The sequence below is a fragment of the Harpia harpyja genome, chromosome 5 (assembly GCF_026419915.1).
Source record: "Harpia harpyja isolate bHarHar1 chromosome 5, bHarHar1 primary haplotype, whole genome shotgun sequence".
Taxonomy (NCBI): Eukaryota; Metazoa; Chordata; class Aves; order Accipitriformes; family Accipitridae; genus Harpia; species Harpia harpyja.
The window spans coordinates 29,853,744-29,875,224 of record NC_068944.1 but is presented as its reverse complement, the minus strand read 5'-3'; the positions used below and the strand labels follow the sequence as shown (position 1 = coordinate 29,875,224).

Sequence of the window (21,481 nt, the reverse complement as noted above, 5' to 3'; positions counted from 1 at the left end):
CATGACTGTAAGAGACCAGAAGGGAAACAGAGGCAGTTTGCTTGTACGAACAAAGATTAAAAACTATGATCACATCTAATATTTATGTTGTACCATAACAACATAGAAAACACTCATCACTTTTTGTTTCCTTCTCCTGGTGGAGACAGGGAAGATAGTATTCCCCTGAAAAACTATTAAAGAACAGAAAACCTTCCCAAATTCCCTCAATAATATAATCCCACACCCATTAATATATTTAGACCACACTGCAGTTTAGGAAACTTCACTGTTCCTCATCTGTGACTGATTTCGGACACTGTTCCTTATCTTAAATCCTCCTGTAGCATTGGAACTCAGAGGTTTTTGTTGATGTAAGTGCTCAAATATAGCACATTTCCAATTTTTCATGCACTGCCACAGAATCATTTTTCAATTCTTGTTGCCTTTATTTATTTCAGCTAGAAAAGCACTCCAATACAGTCACCAGATTTTGCTCACCCCCTCCCAGTATTAGAAATAGAAAGATTCATATATTTCTCAGCTGCCTCACAGTGCACAATTTCTGCCTAATGCACATTTTTCCATGCATTGTCCAATGTCACTTGGGACATTCCAAGTGAAGAATACTCTTTCTCAGAAACTGTGATCTTCTGTAATGTAATGGATTCAGCAGTAGGATTCTTTCCCTTGTATCTAGTTTGGATTTTATTTTCCTCAGTTACACCCTAATTCCTTCCAAGAATACTATTATTTGACTAAATATTTCCTTAACTGCTTTGATGTTCAGATTCTTGAAATATTAGCAAACTAGTGACATGCATCTTATCTGACATTCGGCCAACTTAAACAGTGTTAGTTTTTTCATCCTTATAAACCAGTTTCCAGTTTTCAATAATTACTGCTACCTGGTTTTAAATTCTCCTCAGTTAATCTCTGACTTTCTGTGCGCTGAGCTGCAGTTACTATAATATTCTAACTACCATCACATCTGAACTACAGAGGAACTATAATCTTCTTGGTTTGTGATATGACTCCTCAGAGGGAACAGCCAAAATCATACTGGCTTTTTCTGCAGCTTTCTCTCTTTGCCAGCTCCTGCATAATTTTTTGCAGTTCAATATATATCCATCCCAGGATGGATGCATAGCTGTCTGCATAGATGTCTGAATATGGGTCTTCTCTCCTTCTTGTTTCAAAGATGTTAAGCTTCTAAGCAGGTATACTGTACAAAAAAAAAAAAAAAAAAAAAAAAGGAGGACATATGTGAAGGAGAGATTGTAAGATTGAAAGAATTTCTCAGGGTTTTTTCTTCTTAACCACCCATCCATCCCTAGTGCACACCCACCTGAAATCATCCAACAGGCCCTCACTCAGAGTTTCTGTCTGCCAACTCTAACAACTGCCAAGTTGTCAAATGATGCTGCTATTGTGTCCCCATAGCAACAAGCTTTCTGGCCTGAGTGACAGTATTTCCATATTGTCAACTGGAAAATGTCCCAAATAAATCTAGGAGCACCTGGAGTTTTCTTGCAATGCAAATATCTTTTTTCTTTCCCCCTCCTAATTCTTCATATATTAAAGGGAAGTTATTTATACTCATTGCAACGGATGGTATGATGACAGCTGAGCATTTGAAATTTGTTTTAAAATTCTGTAAATCTGTCCTTGCAGTGGATTTTATATTCCTTTTGAAACAGCTGCGAATTTTAATGCCATCTTTAAAATAATTTAAAAAAAAATACTGGTAAGTAACATATCAAGATCTTGATAACTGAACAGAGAAAATATGTAATATATTGTGTGACACATTCTTCATGCTTTTAAAGTTGATGAGAAATGTAAAAGAAATGCAAAAGAACGGATGAAAATGTTTTCTTTGAGGAAGAACATATTTCTAATGTATGTATATCTAATATGTTATTCTAGTGTATGTTATTACTAATCTTCCAGAGTGAGTGTTTAGATCATACGGACCGATTATGTGTATATTAAAATGGGAGATAGGTGAGAAATAAAAGCAAAATAAATCCCACCAGTCTCAGTGAATTGGCTGAAAATTACACTCTTAAAAATCTGGCATTCGTGTCACCCATCTCCAATTTTAATAGTATTTTTCAGTTATATTATTTAATCTCACTGAATTTTGAAGATGACTTCCAGTCCATTTATCATGGCCACCTAAGGTCATAACTGAAAGAATAACTGGGTGCTCTTGAAGCATGTGGAAACTACCTTTATCAACATCATTACAACATTCAGATAGTGTCAGTCTAAGTTAGCATGTGGATAAAGGAGAACAGAAGCTAGTTTATTGTCTTTTGGACAAGATGTAAGACTACACAGTGATATTTGAGTGAATGGTGAAGTCAGCCCCAATATCCTTGCCAAATGCATTTTTTGTGCCTAGTTTTATTACCCAGGTTACCAACACAGTTTCAACAAGACACAGTTTTTTTCTTCTGAGCTGTACAGTAATACTACCATATCCTTTTATGTGACTGCTATGCTTCATATCGAGCTTTCAATAATGAGTGACAGCTCACTCTATTAATTACATATTGCTAATTTGGTGGGCTTAAGACTGTTATGGTGCTTAATTAGCAAATGTTTGCAATGTTCTTTAAGAGGCTTTACTGAATAAAGGATTGAATGTCCAAAATACATCAATGCAAATAACACAAATTCACAAACTAAAGCTTATTCTGAAAATTAGGATCCCATATATGCAGTTTAGCTATAGGCATATGATAAGGACAGAAGCAAAAATATTTAATAATTCGATGTAAGCAATGAATCATTTATTAAATAATCAGCATATTTTTCATCTGAGAATAATGGGGGAAAGAATGAATACAGTATATTTCAAGGAAAGAGATCAACTTGCTTGCAAAAATTAATTTAAAAATAGAATAATTTTATGGGGCAGTCTTGTAGACCCTAAATAATAATCTAAAACACATTTCATTCACACATTATGTCCTAGCTGTTCCAGCTAGTTACGCCTATATTACAGAGAATTGTTTTACTCTAAGGGGAAACTTTATCTGAGGGCTGTAAAAACACTGGATCAGGAGAATCACTGGGTTCCACAGATGAGACACTTCCTTGAGCATTGTTTCTGTCTGGGTAAGTACAAAATACAATTAGCAGCAAAACACCTGAGGTGGTTAGGTTATAAGCACAAGTTCAGTGCAAAACTTGTCTGCATGACAGCAAAAGGGGCCAGGAGTTGTGGGTACGGGACAAGCTGGCAGATTGGACAAGGTCTAGAGACTGAGGACAGGAGCACAATGCTGGGAGGCATAACCTGAGGCCGACATGGGCCACCCCTTGTCCTCACATGCAAGCCTGTCCTCACCCCCACACAGGACCACACCAACAGACTGAATCACCAAAGATTCAAAACACTCTGTCCCAATATATAAAGTGCAGACATCCAAACCCTGCAAAACCTACGTTTACCACCGGAAGAATGAAGAAGGAATGAACATCAAATTTTCTACAGCATTAAACAAATATTCCATAGCATTGCCTGCAAAGATCTCATGCCTGGGCTTTGTTGTTGCTGCTCCACAACTGTTCTTCTTTTCCCTACTCATCTTTGTGTTTAGAATGCTATAATTTTTAAATTCATGAAAGCAATTGCTTCAAACAGCAGATGGGCTACCGCTGTACATAATACTGTGATTTCTGACCTGACTCCACTAATATTCTTTTTCCTATACGACTGGGCTCAGATCAGCTCATGCCACTGCCTGCTGAGTGGTTGCTGTATTTAAGCTACACAAGGGTTACTATACTTGAGTGTAGTATAGCAAATGAGTGCACCAGAATCCCACTGAGGCAGCATGTAGCCTGCGAGTACTAATGGTTCATGAGGAAGACCTTAAAGCCTATTTAATGCCAAAGACTAAAGATCTTTATACTTCTTTGTGCCATTTTGCAATTCATTACAGAATCGAAGTCAGAGAATGAAGGGTTTTTCCTCACATAGCAAATTAATAAATGAACAACTGAGTATCATGTGTTTCTTTATAATACAATATGATGCATGCCTCATCCTTCATGCAAGCCAATAGTTCTTTGATTTAGAGCCTGGATAGCTATAAGCCTTCAGTACAAAGTAATCTGCTACACAAGAATTTATAGGATAAATCCCTTAAGTAAGGGTTCATGGCTATTCAGCCCAAACATCCTACATCTATCTACTTAATCTAGCTAATTTATCTACCTCCATATTTATAAAGCATCCAGTCACTGGTAGCCAGATGCCACCAGTGTAAATGTAATTTATTGACAAATTGGTTTTGTTGCTGTGGCCCCGACAGATACAGTTCTGTCATTAAGGAAATGTGTGTTTTGAGAAAAGTTATCACTGTGTTGATATATTTTATAAGATTCTATGTTCATTCACATTCTGACCCATTATAGTCTTTTTATTTGGACTGGCATATTTATCTTTGCAAGTAATACCTTGGGTGGGCACACAGGGAAGGGTAGTACAGCTGAAGAGTCCCAGATCATTGCCTGAGCAGCAGTGTCTCTCCTATCACACAAGGTACCCCTTCAGATGATACACTTGTTAGAGGTGTTACTTAAGTAATCAAAAGGTTAATTTGGGAAAAATCAGTGCAGTTTCATTACGTTGTTCCCTATTATTCATAGTAACTATGTAAAACATTTCCAAATTCTGAATATTTTCTCTGGAACTATACTTCTCATTATTTGCCAGGAATGATTATGCTCATTATGTATCTGGGTTGATATAGAGACAGTTGCAAATGACATTCATAGAAATGAAATATCCATGTTTAAGCTCACACATAAGAGAGCTGTTGTTTCAAAAGGACAATTCCTGCTGCTGTTCCTAATAGTGAAGGTCCTGCTGTGCTACTTTTGTTTCTGCTATGACGGGACAAGTTCTTGCCTGCAGGCAAGACTGAACTTCCAAAATGATCATGTTATTCTCGGTGTCTAGTGAGCAATGTGGAAAGCATGGGGTTTTGATTTGAGGATGCAGGAGAGCTATAAGGATTTAATGTCTGGAATGAATCACGCTGCTAGAGTTCACTCTGCCACTGGTCAGTCATCCTTTCTGTGCTCACATATCGTTACAATTCAATTGCATGCTGGTATATTAAAGGAATATTTCTGCATTTGTTGTGTCAATGAAAATTTTATAATGGCAGGAGTTTGTCTTGTTTTTATTGTGTCAGTAAACAAAATGCATGTGGAACTGTAGCAAACAAATTTTGCCAGACCATAGAGCTTCAAACTTGAGCTGACATATTGTGGTGAAGTATATGTAGTACAAATGCCTTCCATTTTCTGCCAGTAACTAGGCCAGCTAACTGTGCCCTCCAGAGCAGTGTGATTCCCATGCAGTTTAAAGCTGCCTCTTCCATGCCTCTTACCAAAAGCTTCAGAACAGCAAGTCCCTATATTCTATCCCCCAGCTGTGCCTCATTTATTCTAGATTTTGAAGTAGAAAAGAAACTGATTGCTAAATAACACCATGTAGAAGATAAATGGAGATTTTTACTGGTTTATCTATGGGCGGTAATGGCACTTTTCCTAGGAGTAACAGCATCACTCCCAATGGCACTTAATGGCTAAATCAGTGATATTATGCTATAGAGACTCATATCTTTGTAGATGACTGCCATTGTTCTGGAGTACCTTTAAGATAACAATGTAAGGGCACATCCTTGTTCAGACTTCTGCTATGAAGCAATCGCAGTCCAGGCCCTTCATTGTCCAATGCATACAATCCAATTTTATATCAGATGCCTACATTTGTTTCATTTTTCTCAGAAACTACAGTTACTCAGATATTTTACGTTTAACTTCTTCTATTTTTGTTCAACTGTTTGATTCTTATTTTTCTCCTCACACACTGTGTACTAAAGCATGTGTTCAGTCAACCTGAAAAAATGCAGTCAAAGGTGTAACACAGAGCTCAGGCAAGTCAGGTTTTGATTGCCTAAAATCATTTCAGATAAAACCCGAGGGGGAGTTATGCATGGTGCTCTGTGATGCATGGAGATGCCAGAGTCAATCTGACACACCCAAAAAATCAAGAGTGGGTTAGGGCTCCTGCAACTCATGGCAGTGAATGACACTTGCCAAGAGAGCTGTTCTAGGTGGATCCATTAGGATACAACAACGCTGTGGAAAACTCAATGCTGCTGAGCATCCACTGTGCCAGCAGAACCAGTATTTGCTCACATAAATCTGAATCATGCTATATTTGTCTGTATAGTTCTGGTAAGCATCTTTTCCTGTTTCCAGCTGATGTCTTAGGACTGAGCATGAGTGCCTAAGTATTTCTTCAAAATCAATGCCCATATTAGTCAGTACACATGCTACATTTCACTCAGCTGTGTGTGCACTCAGTGCATTTTTTTTTCCCTGTGTCACCATGACCTTTCATAGATAGTTCTGATGTTCCATGCTTCTTAATAAGCAAATAAAGCTAAAGCAAACTAAAATACGGTGATTTTCATCTGATCTCTTTTCTGGTTCCTACACCTAATGATGTAACCTCTATTTCTTTCTGTTCTCTGGCTCATTCCTTTCTAAGCACACCTGACATGCATAAGGTTTAATAATTTACAGGTAGAGGGTCTAGTTTGCCAGGCTAAGGACATATTCCAATTTCTTTCCACAACTCTAATGAGACAAAGCAGTCAGAAGCTTATTGCTACCGCCACATAAAATCAGATTTATGGATGCTTTTTGTCAGAAAGTGGTGCAAGGCAGTTTGACTGTTCCACTGAATTTCTCCATTCAGCTCCCAGAGTAAAGTTTCCCCACCTGCTAATGGAAGAAGCGCTATTATGAGTATTAAATATTTTTTCCTGATTAAAGAAATTAGATAAGATTGGCCCAGTCTGAAACACACTGTGCAATTCTACCCAAAACTACTGGCCTTATATCCAGTGATTATGATTCCCAGAAGACTGCACCTGTAGAGAGAGATCCTTGTGTGCTATAGCTCATTCCACATTGACACATTGGAGAAGGATAGTATGGAGCCAGTGATCCTCTAAATGATCTGCTGCTGCTAGCAGAGCTCCCGAGAGCTCTCCACAGCTGGCAAAGGTTATTCTAAACTCTCTGAAAATGACAGCAGCGCATACTGTGTATCCCCTCCTTTCCCAGCAAATGAGATGCCCATTGACTTTTGTTTGTTTGCTTTCCCCTGTTTCTGATGTGAATTATTCATTGCCTCTGTTTAAACAGTCTGGTTTTTTGGACCATTTGAAGATACAGTATCAGCATTACAATTTCTGAAGATATAGCACAAAGGCAAAAACCACTCACGTTATATATGGTGGCAGCACATTTAGCTCTAGAAATGGCCATATCTGAGATATTATATTCTGAACCAGATGGTGCTGTCACACAGTGCAGAATGACAACTTTTAGATGATGCAGAAAGGGTAATGTGCCCAAGCAGTGAAGGAACTCTATCTCCACTTGCTGCATTTTTTTAACTTCAGTTACAGATGGCACAGCAAGGATCATCTCAGGAGGAAAAGTAAGACTTCCTCATGGCTGATTTTCACTTAAAAGCAACCGTCAGAACATTTATAAATTAGGCAGGCAGGCCCTTGTTCCTAGTGACTGCCTATGGCTCCCTCATAGTAGAAGGAATAGGGGATAACAGAAGGAATTGGGGATTTTTTTTTTTCTTTTCATCTGGAAAACTACAGAATAGTATCAATTCCAATCAAGCAACATTTCTAATGAAAAATATATATTAAAATATGATATGTTGTTTTCTCCTTCAAAAACTGGTTTCAATTTTCAGGTCACAATATTTTTCAGTTCAAAATATAACTTAGGGTAGAAACAGTAAAATATTTCTAAGAAATCAAATTGAAACAGGTTGAAATTGTCAAAACAAAATTATATCATTGATCCAAACTATCACATGTTACTTCACAACTCAGAATTTTTGTTTCATGGCCATTTCTTAAAGTATGACTTTTCATCATATTTCATTGTCAGCAATTTCTGCTTATCTTGAAAATATTCATAAGTAAGAAAAGTGTTTCTTACCCAGTGCTAATTCAAATATGGGTTTTACAGGGAGTAGACCAATCATTCAAAATGCAGGCTTTCCCAAATATCTCAGGATTATATTCTGCATCCACCCCACCTAGCACTGTAACTCTACTAGATGACCAGACATATAAAAATGACGCACAATCTTTGTCTTCTCTTGAACTTAAAATAAATTGGCTCTTAACTACAGAGGCCATACACCAAACTATCTTCTTTCATCCAAACTAATGAAAATTAGCACATCAGTCCATAAAGCATACACTAAGACCATGTTTTATGCAGCCAAAAAAAGTAACAATTCCTGGGGCATTTATTTTAATTGTGGCAGCTAAACTCAAGGAAGATGAATTGCATTACAGAGAATCAACACCTCTGCATGTAAAATTAACCACTGAATTGATAATGAGAGAAAAAAATGTTACAAAAATAAAACTCCTACTTAATGCAACATACTACTTCTTTTCCTGTAGAAAGGTATTGGAAACATGCAAATAAAAGTGGCTTAATTTTGCTGATCTCAGCCTACTGAAACCATGACAAAATTAGCTGAGTGACAAATTTCCAGTGACAAATAGGTGGAACTTTTATCTCCAAGGGGAAAACATAAACAAGAGATTATTTTACAAATTCAGGACTAAAATATGGTCTTTAATCATTTAATGGAGATGTGGAGGACAGCCAGAGAAATAAGAATATTTTTACGTGTTGCAAGCAGCTCAACTCTTTGACATGTTTCTCTTGGTCCATACGGCACATATGTCTTTTTGAGAAGGATACAAATCTACTTTTGGGTGGAATAGTTAGGGGGGAGGATCACAAATGGGGATCTTATCAAATGTATGGGTGCAGGGAAAATCAGAATGGTCTAGAGGAATTAACGAAGAAGAACCGGTCAGGAATTCCAGAACAGTGATCTCAAATCGGCCTGGTATCACCTGTCACCTACCCATTCTGCAAAACGTAGCAAGAGAATGAAGATACTTGTTTTCCTAGGGCACCATTTATTAGGACTAACTGTTTCATGAAAACAGAGATTTTAAATTACATAATATATAAAAGTATTCCATATAATTTCCAAATACTTTATTATTGGAATCATTTTTAGGCCTAAACTTGCTCAGCCACACAAGGAAAAGAATTTTATGGAACTCACGGTCTCTTCTGAAGCACTATACTTTCACAGAATTAGAATGGATAGGAGTACTGTTCCAGAGTGAAAACACATTCATATGCTTTTTTTGTAAGATTTCTTTCAAAGGCTCATCTACATTCATCTAGCTCTAGCAAAAATATGGCATCCACCAACAGCTAGTTTTTGCTTGCTTGTTTGTTTTTTTTCTCCACTGGCTTTCCAAATGTTATAAGCAAAGCCAGCAAAAACAAATTTACATTGGCATAACTACACCTCATAATGGTTCTGCTAGTGTAGTGATGCCAACCTAGGAAAGAGACTTTTCACAATACTAGCAGGCAATGTTAAGAAAATTAAGCCAAGCCACACTTTTAACTGGGGAATATAAGTATCCTGAGTTTGTTTTTTATTTGTTTTATCACATTAACAAAATGTATAATTCATTATGTGATCTACACCAATGCACGCAGCATGGGCAACAAACAGGAGGAGCTGGAAGCCACTGTGCAGCAGGAAAAATATGATATAGTTGCCATCATGGAAACATGGTGAGATGACTCGCACAAATAGAGTGCTGCAATAGATGGCTATAAACTTCTCAGAAGGGATAGGCAAGGAATGAGAGGTGGTAGGGCAGCCCTGTATGTTACAGAATGTTTTGATTGTCTAGAGGTTAATGATAGTAATGATAGGGTTGAGAGTTTATGGGTCAGAATCAAGGGGAAAGCAAACAAGGCAGATATCATGGTGGGAGTCTGTTATAGACCACCCAACCAAGATGAAGACACAAACAAAATATCCTATAAGGAGCAAGAAGAAGTCTCACAATTGCCAGCCCTTGTTCTCATGGGGGACCTCAACTTACCAGATGTCTGCTGGAAATATAATACAGCAGAGAGGAAATAGTCTAGGAGGTTCCTGGAGCATGTGGAAGATAGATAACTTCCTGACACAGCAGGTGAGTGAGCCAACTAGGGAAGGCACTCTGCTGGACATGTTGTTTGCAAACAGAGAAGGACTTGTGGGTGATGTGATGGTTGGAGGACATCTTGGGCATAGCAAACACAAAATGATAGAGTTTTTTGATTCTTTGAAAAGTAAGGAAGGGGGTTAGCAGAACTGCCACCTTGGACTTCCGGACGGCAGACTTTGGCCTGTTTAGGAGACTGGTTGACAGAGCCCCTTCGGAGGCAGTCCTAAAAGCCAAAGGAGTCCAGAAAGACTGGACATTCTTCAAGAAAGAAATCTGAAAGGCACAGGAGCAGGCTGTTCCCTTGTGCCAAAAAACAAGACAGTGGGGAAGAAGATTGGCCTGGCTGAACAGAGAGCTTTGTCTGGAACTCAGGAAAAAAGAGTTTATGACCTTTGGAAGAAGGGGCAGGCAACTCAGGAGAGCTACAAGGATGTTGTGAGGTTATGCAGGGAGAAAATTAGAAGGGCCAAAGCCTAACTAGAATTTAATATGGCTACTGCTGTGAAAGACAATAAAAATGTTTCTATAAATACATTAGAAACAAAAGGAGGGTTAAGGAGAATCTCCATCCTTTATTGGATGCGGGGGAAACATAGTGACAAAGGATGAGGAAAAGGCTGAGGTACTTAATGCCTTCTTTGCCTCAGTCTTTAATAGTAAGACCAGTTGTTCTGTGGGTACGCAGCCCCCTGAGCTGGAAGACAAGGACAGGGAGCAGAATGAAGCCCCTGTAATCCAAGGGGAAATGGTTTAGCGACCTGCTACACCACTTAGACACACACAAGTCTATGGGGCCAGATGGGACCCACCCAAGAGTACTGAGGGAGCTGGTGAAAGTGCTCACCAAGCCACTTTCAATCAATTATCAACCGTCCTGGCTAACTGGGGAGGTCCCAGTTGACTGGAAGTTAGCAAATGTGATGCCCATCTGCAAGAAGGGCCAGAAGGAGGATCCAGGGAACTTACAGGCCTGTCAGTCTGACCTTGGTGCTGGGGAAGCTTATGGAACAAATCGTCTTGAGTGCCATGACGTGGCATGTACAGAACTACCAGGTGATCAGGCCCAGTCAGCATGGGTTTATGAAAGACAGGTCCTGCTTGACTAACCTGATCTCCTTCTATGACAAGGTGGCCCACTTAGTGAATGAGGGAAAGGCTGTGGATGTTGCCTATCTAGACTTTAGTAAAGCCTTTGACACCATTTTCCACAGCATTCTCCTGGAGAAAGTGGCTGCTTATGGCATGGACAGGCGTACTCTTTGCTGGGTAAAAAACTGGCTGGATGGCCATGCCCAAAGAATTGTGGTGAATGGAGTTAAATCCGGTTGGCGGCCGGTCACAAGCGGTGTTTCCCAGGGCTCAGTATTGGGGTCAGTTCTGTTTAATAATTTTATCAATGATCTGGATGAGGGGATTGAGTACACCCTCAGTAAGTTTGCAGATGACACCACCAAGTTGGGCAGGAGTGTTGATCTTCTTGAGGGAAGGGAGGTTCTACAGAGGGATCTGGACAGGCTGGATAGATGGGCCAAGGTCAACTGTATGAGATTCAACAAAGCTAAGTGCTGGGTCCTGCACTTGGGTCACAACAACCCCATGCAGCGCTACAGGCTTGGGGAAGAGTAGCTGGAAAGCTGCCCAGCAGAAAAAGACCCCAGGGGTGTTGGTCAACAGCTGGCTGAGTATGAGCCAGCAGTGTGCCCAGGTGGCCAAGAAGGCCAATGACATCCTGGCCTGTATCAGGAATAGTGTGGCCAGCAGGAGCAGGGAAGTGATTGTTCCCCTATACTTGACACATCAAATACTGTGTTCAGTTTCGGACCCCTCACTACAGGAAAGACATTGAGGTGCTGGAGAATGTCCAAAGAAGAGCAACAAAGCTGGTGAAGGGTCTAGGGAGCAAGCCTTATCAGAAGCAGCTGAGGGAACAGGGATTGTTTAGCCTGGAGAAAAGGAGGCTCAGGGGAGACCTTACCACTCTCTACAACTCCCGGAAAGGAGGTTGTAGCAAGATGGCTGTTGGTCTCTTCTCTCAAGTAACAAGTGATAGGACAAGAGGAAATGGCCTCAAGTTGTGCCAGGGGAGGTTTAGACTGGATATTAGGAAAAATTTCTTCACTGAAAGGGTTGTCAAGCATTGGAACAGGCTGTCCAGGGAAGTGGTTGAGTCCCCTTCACTGGAGATATTTAAAAGACATGTAGATGTGGCACTTAAGGACATGGTTTAGTGGTGGACTTGGCAGTGCTAGGTTTATGGTTGGACTTGATGATCTTAAAGGTCTTTTCCAACCTAAACGATTCTATGATTCTATTCTACAAAAACAGACATGTCAATGCTATTGGAACAACCATACCTGCTGTGTTCCAGGTCTAATATATAATGATTTTTTTTTTTTTTTTGCATCCAGATGTGCTGTATGGAGATAATCATCCTGCTGAGGGATGAAAGAGTTAATCCATAAATCAGCAAAAGTTTGTGACAGTTGCATCTATCATAGATTAGTTGGAGACAGTTGCAAAAAGACATCTTAATCAAGTCAAGATCAGTGATTTGTAGGATTACCATTCTAGACAGTTCTCAAAAGCAGGGGTAGGAATCCAGCCTCTGAACTCTTTGCCCCTCGTTGTTTTCTCTAAAGCCCAAACAGGTTGCTTAAAAGCAGTTCCTGACTCCTGATACTGTTCTGCCAGCAGATGAATGCAGACAAACTCCACTGATGTGTCGTCTGCTGTTTTAGCTGTGAGTTGCTGAATCTGTAAGAGCTTCTTCAAATCCAGTCTGGAGGTTTGGAACCTATCTTATATAACCCCCATGAAGCCGAAGGTAGTTTCAAAGACTACATCCCTGGAAGAAAGTCTACATTGAGATATATATTTTGCACTTGGTATTAGAGCATTGTATGGAAAGGTACTGCTTTGTAATGAAAGATGGGACTAATTCACAAGTGGAAACTTACTGCCTAGCAGAAAATATTTTCAAACAGTTCTATAAATTATTTCCCTCCAGGCATTTTCTCTTAATAGCTTGTTCTTTTTTCTTTCTGTTTTTTGTATTTTTCCCTCATGGTTTTGGGGTTTTTTTATCCCTTTTGGTAGAAATAGCTTTTGGTTCCCATACAATGTGGGACGTGTTTTTCCTTCAACACTTTGACGTCACATCAGTTCCAATCTCCTCAGCACCACTGTATCAGGTAAAATCTGGATTGTCAAATACAGAAACAGGCTTCTGTTTACAAGCACTTCTTCCAGGTTCTGATCTTTCTACAGAGAGTCAGGTCCCTCTTTGATAAAGTTAGTCCTCAGCTACCTAACTCTATTGATGACTTCATGTCACAACATTTTCACCCAGACAAGGTTGCCCCAAAAGATCTCAACAGATCAAAAATCACCAGCACTCATCTTATATTGGTGAAGCTTTATGAAGGTGTCTCTCTGAGGGTCACTAAGTTTCCCAAGACCAAAGTTTATGTTCACAGTTTACAAGAGCAGGAGTGACATGGCCACTGACAAGTACCAGCAGCATTATTAGCTTGAGCAGACATGCTGTCCAATTCAATTTTAGGCTCTGCAGCCCTGCCCATAACTGCAGTTCATGAAAGGTCAGCTCTGTCATTTGTGATCACCACACAAAAAACAAATTAGTGTCTCTGTTCCCATTTTGCTGGATAGTGTGGCTTTTGCTCTTTCCCCTGGAGTGCTAGGGCAATATTCATTAGAGTGTCCCAGAAAGCTAGGTTAGATAAATAGGTTATATGGGAGTTGTGCTTCCTCCTCTGCCCTGCACATTCACCTTCTCCATAAGGTCATATCTGCAAGGCAAGGAGAGGAACTGGCCTGAGCCCGGAAGCACTAGTGATACATTTCATCATTCCTATTAGGTGAGGTCAAAATCTACATCAGTTGTGTCGGTCACCAATGAGCAAGAAGCACTCTCATTTTGAATTATGGCCTGTGGCCACAGAAGCTGTGGGACAGTTTCTTGTGATCTTCCCAGGCCTCTTGGGATCTTTCCTTGGCTTCTTGCAGCATCTACTATCGCTAGGCCAAGTCCAGGTTTGAACTGGCATCCTTGGGCGAACACACCATGTCACCTCTAACTTTCACGTCACAGGGCACTTGGTTTTGCTCAAGAAAGTCTTCTCAGTTCAACCATCTCTACAGTGAGCCCTAGTTAGGGTTAGCATTCTAAATGGCTCTTACTAAAGTAGATGCAAGGACTTGCAGAAACAGAAATTCCCTCTGAGCTTCTCACTCCAAACTATTTTCTCAGACACCTACACATTTTTCTGAAAGTGCTTATCACTGCCTAATTTGTCCTGTCTGACTTCAACCTGTAGGCAAAGAGCACCATGCAGGTATGACTGCATTTAGATTTTTCTGACATCTGGCATCAGTGTGAACTGTCCCTCTGCATCTTTTTCTTTGATATTATCCCCTAAAGTTCTGCTGTTGTTTTATTTCTTCCCTGTAATTTTTATTCCTTTCTGATCCCTTTGTTTTATTACATTTTCCTTTCCCATTTGGATTGCCTTGTAAAGATAGATCACCAAATGAAAACATATCAGAGTGGATAGTTCATTGTACTAAAGTGACAGCCTTACCTGCTTGCATGTTATCGTTACCATTGTTATTATGTTTGGATAGGAGATAATTTCTTTCATCTTTTGAAACTCTCAGGAGCACTTTGGAGAACTACGTTGCCAGTGCAGGCTTGCATAGAAGAACTAGAAAGGAAACACTATTTATGGGCTACACTGTGGTTTTGACCGCAGCCCACAGCAAAAGGCAGTAAAAAGCTGCACTATCGTGTGGAGAAAACTGGCGGCAATCTGGACTGGACACCAAGCTGCCTCAGAAGTATAGTTTGCCACATCCCTTCAAATGCCCTGGCACATTTATTATAGTTGTCTCTGGACTGAGGAGAAATCTGGGACCTCCTTTCCACTCTGCTTCAGCTTGTTGTCCAAAGGAAACATCACCCAAACTGCCCATCATCTCCAGCTAGAACCCTAAGAGCCTTCAGGAAGGGCAAAGATAGGTCATTTTAATGTCCAGCTGCCAGGAGGTGAGTCAATGTGGAAGAGACCTTCATCCTTCCTCATGGCTAGTTGTCTTTAAGAGTCCCTACAAGCTTTGGGGAGCCTTTGATATTAGTCAGCCATCAGATCAGCTTAGCAGTGTATAAAGCCGAACTTTCAGCGTCTCCTCTCCCAACGGCCAGGAAAAGTATGACTGTATCTGTGACCCAAGGATTCTCACTTGAATTTTTCATCTTTGAGGCCTTGTCTTGTATACGGCTCTGTGACCTTCATATGGTCACAAGCAGTGCTGTCTTTCCCTTGTGACCTAGGGACTCCTGAGCACCAAGAAGGGCTGGCAGTGTCTGCCTCTTATGAGTAATGCTGTGTTTGCAGAAAGCTGAGGCTAAACAACTTGCTCTGTCACGCCTGCAGAGCCTCGCTGTGAATATAAACACGTAGCATGTTTCAGACCATAACGCGCGGGGATGTGCATCCTGCTTATCGAACTGAAAATCCTTCCTAGTTTATAAAAGACAGAGCAACAAACAGGAACAGTTGAGCTGAAGTCTATATATAATGGATCTAAGAGATATCCTTCTGTCATGCTGAGACTTGATTACAGCCTAAGTGCTGTCAGAAGGGCCATATGTTCCATTCACAGCATGGCTTAGCCCTCTGCGGGCTCAGCGGGAGTGGGCCGCGGCTTGGCAATTTGTCTAAGGCACGTCATGAATTGACTAGGATAAAGAGATTAGGGCCCTGATCCTCTGGTACTTTCCACCTCTTGCAGAGAGTTGCGTGAGCACAGAGTGGATGTGAATTGATACTGCTTGGCCTTGATAGCAGTTTAGCACCACTTTGGGCTCATTTCAAAAAGGTGAAAATTACTGTAGAAGCAGCAGATAATCATTGACCTTAATTCCTGCCCTGCATTTCCTTTGTGCTTGTGTGTTTCTTCAGCGATTTGACTGTTTCCAACAGCTACATTTGAAACAAAAATGGAGAGGAGAAGGGCAAAGGTGACAACCTCTACTGCATTCCTTCACAGCATTCAAATCTGCCTTCAAACCCCAGGCACCTGATCCTTGCCTGGTCATTAAAATCAAGAAGTAACAGGAGAGTCTAATAGTTGCTTACGAACAAAATAGGGTTAATGAAATAACTTAACTCACAACAAAAAATGTGGGCTAGAAAATTAATGCGCTCTCCCTCTGCTGGTCTCCTAACCTTATTTACTACTCCATCCCACTCTCAGTTTCCTTCCGTAATGGCGTTTTCTTTAGTGCCTTGGAAAATGGCTTGTAGGCTTATAAGTCAGTGGCGCAGCAATATTTCATGCATGACTTCTGGAATGGGGACAATGCCCAGATCCCCACTAATTTTCATGCAAATTAGTGACTCTGTTTAGAAAGGTCAGAACTACCAAATGGTAACAAAAATGCAACAGCAGACAAGCTTAGTGGAGTTAAGGGTTTGTTCATTATTTTTTTTCACAGAGCCCTGTAGAAGATAACACTGCTTCTGTCACAAAGAGCACAACATTATGATTTGAAACATGATTTTTATGAGTCACATTAGAAATAGATAATGTTCTAATGTACTTGCATCTAAAAGAGAAGGGGAATGAAACGTCAATCTCCCCTTGATTTTTGCTTTCAAAGAAATTGAAGATAAGCATGGTCCCCTGAATCACAGGTATGAATCAGAGTTTCACAGATTTTTTGTAGTAATTGGCACCACACTCATTTCTTCAAAAGGGCTCTGCAATTAATGCAGACAGGACAAAAGGAAGAAAGTTGATATGGTATTATAACATTAAGCTCCATTTATAATAAAGGGCCAACTTAGTGCTAGCAGGTATAAAATTCTGTCTTTCGTCATATGAGGTGACATTCAGTCTGTGATTTGTTTTACACTGGACAGAGTCTGGTATTACAGCTGTACTGGAGTTTTCTGAATATTTTTTTTTGGTGGTGTAGGGAAGGAAAAAAACAAAATAAATACTCTTTTGCTTTGACCCAAAAGGAAATGTGTAACTAACTCAGCTATTCAGGTTTTTAACATTAAGAAAACAACAATATTTACCAAAAAATCATCACTTAAGATAATTTAAATGGCTAGCTTTTCAAAAACAAAACCAGTATTTTTTCCATTTTGGCTGAAATGACCCACTTTTGTTCCCTGAAGCTGTAATTTTCAATTAATAGGATGCCTAAATGCAGTAGCTTTCCATACAAACTTGCCAGTTTGTATGAACAAGAGAAAAAGACCAGCATGAAGAAAAGCTTCTTTTGTGGATGGTCTGGAGATGACTGATTATAGCCCATGATCCACATGATCTGAGGCAATTGAGGATTTAACATTCAGTTCTGACTAGGCAAAGGCACAAGACTGTTGATAACCTTCTGCTTCCTGGACCCTTACCTTAATCTGTTTGTTTTGCTTTGCTGTCCAAAAACACTCTAAAACACTTGTTTCAGTCCAGCTTTGCAATTAGAAAGTACGTGCAAAGAAAAATTCCTGAAGTCCAGGGAGGCATCTGTAAAGCAGGAGAGGGAGCCATGGGTTCAGAAGAGGTGCTGAGCTTCTCTTGTTTTGCATGGTGGGATGTGAAGGTCTATATCTTGCAAGATCAGCTTCAGGGCATGGTTCATTCCACCAGATTTAGTGCTGGCAGGACTGGACTTCAGTGCTTAGCAGAGTGAAAAGCACCATTACAGTGTCCCATGCCTTGGATGGTTTGCCTTTTTAGCTGCTCAAAACCTCTCTGAAGTAGAAATGAAATGGCAAAAAAAATTATACCCTTTTCAATGCACATATTTAGACTGAATTTCTGTTCTTTTTCAGCTGCACAAATTTGTGTGTGTTGTGTGCAGCAAGAAATACGAACCTCTGTAAATATGTTTGCTAACAATTCACAAACAGAAGGGAAATTAATCACATACAAGCCTATGTGCTTTTTAATTTGTTCACCTCTAACATTAACTATTTGAACACTCTCCTTCCCTCTGACTGTTCTGTTATGCCCTGTGCTAGTTCAGCTACTCCCTTCTACTCCTCGTGAGAGCTGTGCAATGTATTTGGAATAAACACTTTGGCCTCTAATTTCCTCCATTGCTGCCCCCTGCTAGTAAGCTTCGGTGATTTTCAAAGGTGATCTGGAAAGGACCTACTTTGGAGTCTGATTTCATTTTTATTTAGTGTGCAGAAATGACAAGCAAACTACAACAGTGCCCCTCTGCTTTGGAAAAGAGCCAGGTTCAAAGACCATGGAGCCTTTTATAAAGCTCCATTACCAGAATAGGTTTCAATCCTACACCATTCAAGCCCATTAGACATGTGCTCAAACACATTCTTTCCCCATCCCCAACACAGTAGGGTACAAGGTGAGACAGATCAGGTTCAGCAGAAAGGTATTACCACTGCATTCTCAAATTAGAGTGAAATTGGTTTGGTCAATTCTTTCATTGTGCTCCCATGGAGAAAGATTGTCCTCAGTAAATGTTTTTTAATCAAGTGCTTCAAGTGAAACTTCAGAAGTACTGGAAGTGGGACTTTAAAAAAGCCTGTCTTCTTTGTTAAAGTTTGATAAAGTTACACATTTAAATGGAATTCACAAACAGGAAAGTAGTATCAGAATTCGGGACTCATACATGTGTGTTTATCTTAATAGCTATTAATCTGTTACTAAGCTATAAATCTATTACGAAGGGCATTGAATATCGCCTTTCATCTGCTCTTTTCCTCTTCCTAAAATAGATCTCACTCAATAACTTTCCTACTTTTGGATAAGGGGTTCAATATGCAGTGGTATCCTTTCTCTTGTCAGACATGAGGTTATTACTGAATAATTACAATAATTAAAAGTACTCTAACTGATGTGACTGATAAAACAAATGCACATCTATGGTGAAGGACAAATCTCAACATGTTAGGTTTGGTTTGGATACACAGCCAAAAGATTGATTTTCCAAATGTTATCCAAAGGCTGCATGCTAAAATGGGAGCAGCAACAATTCAGATGAAAATCTTAGAATAGCAGCTGCTTCGCGGTAAGTTCCTTCCTGCAGCTGGAGAAAGAACTGCTGTAGTTTATAACTGAAGGCAATATAACCACTGATCAAAACGGGCTGATATATGATGCCTTCCCAGCACTTCTCAGAACCATAATCACGGATACTGACACTTTTTGGACATTGATGAATAGCTTTCAATGAGGTGGGGGGACTTCTAGCTTTCCATTTTGACCACTGAATATAAATAAGCTCTGTTCTGGAATTTTATGAGAAATATAAAAATATGTTTATATTAAGAATATATATCAAAGCATGATTTATGTCATATTTATATTTTCATTTGTAATAAAGAATACAAATGTGTATTATTTCTTACATTGTCATTTATATATTACATATATACATAAATATTTCTGATATTTTTGTTACATTCTACTTTTAAATGACTGAAGAAAGGTACTGTTTGATATGTTATTCCACAGTCTATAACTAATATAACTGTATCTCTGAGACTATTTTTCCAATACTTTAATTTGTCCTAATTATTTTTTTCCTCGCACGTTCAGCTTTCAAAGATCTCCACAGCTCCAGGTTTTACTTGCTTATGAACACTGTTCTCTTCAGAAGCAAATGTACTACTTTCTTATCTCCATCTGTATGCCAGCCCTGTTTGCTTCTTTGTCAACATAAATGCAAGCATTCCTGTCACTTCAGCTGTGTTAACCTGTTGTCTGCCAGCTAAATTCTTCTCTTCTTTACACATTTGAATAAATCTGCCTTTGAGACCATCTTCCCAAAAAGGTGTCCAAGAAATCAGCCAATTTTCTGAGGACTGAGTGAAAAGACAGATAGGAAAAAATAGCACTTGTAAATAGAGAAAATAATAAGGTGGAAATGCTTATCCCTATTTAAGATCGTAGTTATTCAGCTGTGTTGTTCCTCTCCCCTCATTTAGCACTGGCGATGTCCATTATGCCCCTCTGTGTAGTGGTGTAAGCACCGTGCTGATGTGAGCCCTGAGGTGTGCGGGCAGGCATGAGAGAATGCACCTCATCGGTCAATGGAGCAGCTAAAATTCCCTTCCACTCCTTTGCCTGCGGTGCGTACTGTGCCTAATGCTTTTTGGTGCCTTCATGTGCTTACTAACAAAAATAAATATCAAGTAGCTGAAGGAAACAGTTTTGGAATAACAAACTAAGATGCCTTAATGTAAAATGTATTCATTTTTTCCACACAAACTCAAACACACCAATTAATAGGCAAAAATCTCATCCTGTGAAAAAATTTCAGGTATAAAAAACTGAATTAAATTAACCAAATTAAGTATTTCCCATGAATAGTTCACCTTGCTTTAGTCCTTGTTCAAAGAAAACTCCCAGCCATAACTCACAGCCCTGTCTAACTAGAAAGCCTGGGATTTAGTCTTTAGATTTTAGACTAAAAGTATATTATTGTGCTCACAATTAATGAATGATGTCAGTATTAAGCTATTCCAAATGCATGATGAGCAATAGGGGCTGCGTATAATCAGTTATCTTCCCTTTTTGCCTAAATTTCCTTGAAGAGGGAAAAACAGAAGAACTCCTTAAAAATTAAAAGAAAAATAAAAAACCCCTGAAGAAATTCCTTCAATTTCCTTTAAAGAAGCCTTTCACGCTGAGTGCATTAAAAAAAACCCACAACCTAAACACAATCATATAAAAAGCAATTTCCTTAGATAGCAACATTCTTTATTCCTTTTGCTATTATTAAAGATGCTAGTGTTTGAACAGCTTTCTCCCTCACAAATCAGTTTTTCCTTTAGCTGAGGGAAGTCATAACCCTGTGTTTATGACATCTCATGCTATTTCTCCAAAAATAACTGTTGTGCCACCAGTGCAGAAGAGATCATAGAGCCGATGAACTTTTAATATGTTAAACATTCACCCCAACTCCAAAAGCTATATTCTCAAATTAGATGCATCCTGGCTTCCAATTGTGCACAATCAGAATAAGATACCTACATGCCCTGAGTGCACAAATTGGAGTACATGTGTTCTTGAGCCTTTGAAGTGGACACAAACAAGGGTGTCAAATACAAAAGACTTGGTTCTGACAGGTAAAGAAAAGTATTTCTGAGGTTTTGAGAATCTATCAACTCCATCAACTTCTGTTGAACTGAACAGGAAGTAAAGATGCAGAACATCCTAAGATTCCTACAGGTGTGTATTTAGTCTCCGCCTTAATGGTCTCTCTTTCAAAATATCACTTTATCCTCTGAGAATGGTGGTTTTTTACTGTAAGG

General features: G+C 39.5%; 1 long non-coding RNA gene across 1 annotated transcript in view; it reads left to right on the top strand.

Annotated features, from left to right (window-relative positions):
- Positions 1-19,942, top strand: part of LOC128142370 (uncharacterized) — a 34,057-nt gene extending 14,115 nt beyond the window's left edge. Inside the window, exon 4 of the long non-coding RNA XR_008235369.1 lies at positions 19,764-19,942. This is a non-coding gene — a long non-coding RNA (uncharacterized LOC128142370). The remainder of the gene's footprint in view (positions 1-19,763) is intronic.
- The last annotated feature ends 1,539 nt before the right edge of the window (positions 19,943-21,481 follow it).